Source organism: Adiantum capillus-veneris, chromosome 11, assembly GCF_014529385.1.
Source record: "Adiantum capillus-veneris isolate H3 chromosome 11, ASM1452938v2, whole genome shotgun sequence".
NCBI classification, from domain to species: Eukaryota; Viridiplantae; Streptophyta; class Polypodiopsida; order Polypodiales; family Pteridaceae; genus Adiantum; species Adiantum capillus-veneris.
This window is the reverse complement of record NC_140941.1, coordinates 117,814,205-117,817,675: the sequence shown is the minus strand read 5'-3', so window position 1 is coordinate 117,817,675 and position 3,471 is coordinate 117,814,205.

Genomic DNA, 3,471 nt, shown 5'->3' with positions numbered 1-3,471 from the left:
GAGGTGCAAGGGAGACAATATGTGGTGGAGACCTCGGAGGCAATACCCTCTAGCCCCTTATTCTCTATATGTACATAGGAGTAGATGAGGGTTAGTGTGAGTGGTCAATGTCACTGGGTGGCTGGGCACTGTGCACCGAGGCACATCGCCTTTACCCCAACAGGGCTCAAGGATGTAGGGATGGGTTCGATTACCTCATTCGGAGAAGAAGAGAGATTTGTAGTTTGGGGCGACGTGTGTGGTGTAATGGTTGAAGCGAGAACCTTCGAATTTCTCCCAAGCCGTGATACATTGGCGTTGTACTAAGAAGGCCTCATTAGCTCGGGAGTCGATCGACGCATCCTTGACCGAGTGACATGCATCCCATCTTCCAAACCATTTCTTGATGTCAAGCATCCACCCCGAACTTAATATTTTGCTCTTGCGTGTCTTTTGGACCTTTTGAATTGCTTCATATGTGATTCTAGGAAGTCGATACAAAGAGCTACGTTGTGTCTTAAGCATGCACTCCACAACCCTTTGCATGCCCAAGACCTCAAGGGGAAGCAATCAGGACTCAAGAAGTAAGAGCATGTAGGGTGTTTGTGTCTTGACTTGGAGAAAATTGGTTAGAAAACGCTTTTGGACATTCTCAAACTCTTTCCAAGTAGACTTCCTGATGCTACCACCCCACACCTCCACTCCATTAAGAAGCACCGGTGTCACCAACGTGTCAAAGAGGTACTTTTTGAGAGCCCAACACTTGATCTCTCCAGGATTGCGCACGTTCTCAAATGCATAATAAGCCCTTTTTCTGGCTTCCAAGCAACGCATTGCGCAATCCTTCCATTTATAATTGGATGGAACCTGAAGGCCAAGGTACTTGAAGCTATCTACCACTTCAAGTTTCTCATTGTTGTATACAATGCATGGATTTTTGTCATTGAGGGTCTTTACAAGCATAACCTTGGTTTTGGATCCATTCACGATCAGCCCGCTATGTAGGCAAAAGCGTTCCAAGACACTCATAAGCTTTTGTGCATCTTCTAAAGTATGTGCCAAGAGCACTACATCATCAGCATAAAGCAAAAGCACGATCACCGCATTTCCAATCTTAACCTCTTCTATGCCTTCTTGCTACATAAAATCAAGAACCATGCATTCCAATTCATCAATGAGTAGCCCAAAGAGGGTTGGGGAAAGTGGGTATCCTTGTTTGACACCAATGGTGCTTGCAAAAAATTCTGAAATTCCATCTCCCATATGTGGTCGACATATCACTTTTTGGTAGATGCGAAAGACTGCATACATAAATTCTCTCGGCACTTGAAGGATTTGCATACGTCTCCAAAGATTTCCTCAATGTACCATGTCAAAAGCTTTCTTGAAATCCACAAAGCAACAATACAACTTTTTTCCTTTCAATCGAGAAGCTTCCATAAGAACTCGAAGAGTGACAAGGTGATCAATAGTGTTATGATGCTTTCGAAAACCTGCTTGGCCATGCGCACGTTTGCCGTTCTTTTCAGCCCATTCACTTATCTTCATCTCCATGATACATCTAAATAACTTTGCCATCAAAGAACCAACCATTATAGTGCGATAGTTGTTCACATTGTTTACATCTCCTCCTTTGTGCAAAGGTTTGATCCAATTTGCACTCCAATCATGAGGCATGCCATGCTGAAGTGCAAGGTTAAACATATCGCATATCCAATATCGTGTTTTCTTGCTTGTCCATTAAACCATTTTAGAGAGAGAGAGAGAGAGATGCATGCATTCTTGGTATGTACAAGAGGATATATATATATATATATATATATATATAGATAGATATAGAGAGAGAGAGAGAGAGAGAGTACTACCAACAGGGAGCAAACCAGTGTTCGGGAAAAATCAATTTCAAAAACATACAAAATTTCCTTTAAGGTAGATCCAAAGAGAAAATTTTGTAAAACAACCAATGAATTTTGCAATTTTACTCTATTTTCTTAAATTTTCTGAGCATATTTTCTCCTTCCCCCCCCCCTCCCCCCCTTTCAATCGGCTGATTTGGTTTTTCAACCAGCTCAAGGCCTTAGAAGCTGAGGCACGCTTTTCTCGAACACTGGAGAAAATGCTTTCAGCAAACGGGGGGGGGGGGGGGGGGAGAGAGAGAGAGAGAGAGAGAATTATATTATCATCCTCGGAGGTCACATATGACCTATGGGACCAAACGAACATGTCAGGTGGTGTGAGTGGAGGTCATAAGTGACTCTCGATGCTAAAAAAAGGATGAAATGAGCGTCGTAATAGAGAGTCCAGATCGTGGTTGGGAGATGAAGGTATGTAGGGAGAGCTCATGGGTGAATATATGGGGAAAAGAGGACCTAATGTGGTCAAACGTTGAGCACTCAAGTAGTGTGTGGTACTCACTCTCTCGCACTTGACGAGGGCATAAGATGCAAAGTCGATGAGACTCCTCGCCAGTGCCCCAACGTCTTGTCTCGTAGCATAGAGAATGGGAGCTAAAACGAATGGAGGCAATGGTGCGGATCGCACTCAACAGGATGGGCTCAAGGATGTAGGGATGGGTTCGGTTATCTCGTTCGGAGAAGAAGAGAGATTTGTAATTTGGGGCAACATGTGTGGTGTAATGGTTGAAGCGAGAACCTTCGAATTTCTCCCAAGCCGTGATACATTGGCGTTGTACTAAGAAGGCCTCATTAACTCGGGAGTCGATCGACGCATCCTTGACCGAGTGACATGCATCCCATCTTCCAAACCATTTCTTGATGTCAAGCATCCACCCCGAACTTAGTATTTTGCTCTTGCATGTCTTTTGGACATTTTGACTTGCTTCATATGCGATTCCAGGAAGTCGTACAAAGAGCTACGTTGTGTCTTAAGTATGTACTCCACAACCCTTTGCATGCCCAAGACCTCAATGGGAAGCGATCCAGACTCAAGAAGTAAGAGCATGTAGGGTGTTTGTGTCTTGACTTGGAGAAAGTTGGTGAGAAAACGCTTTTGGACATTCTTAAACTCTTCCCAAGTGGACTTCCCGATGCTACCACCCCACACCTCCACTCCATTAAGAAGCACCAGTGTCACCAATGTGTCAAAGAGGTACTTTTTGAGAGCCCAACACTTGATCTCTCCAGCATTGCACATGTTCTAAATGCACAATAAGCCCTCTTTCCGGCTTCCAAGCGACGCATTGCACAATCCTTCCATTTATGATTGGATGGAACCTCAAAGCCAAGGTACTTGAAGCTATCTACCACTTCAAGTTGCTCATTGTTATATACAATGCATGGATTTACAAGCATAACCTTGGTTTTGGATTCATTCACGATTAGCCCGCTATGTAGGCAAAAGCGTTCCAAGACACTCATAAGCTTTTGTGCATCTTCTAAAGTATATGCCAAGAGCACTACATCATTGGCATAAAGCAAAAGCATGATCACCGCATTTCCGATCTTAACCTCTTTTATGCCTTCTTGCTGCATA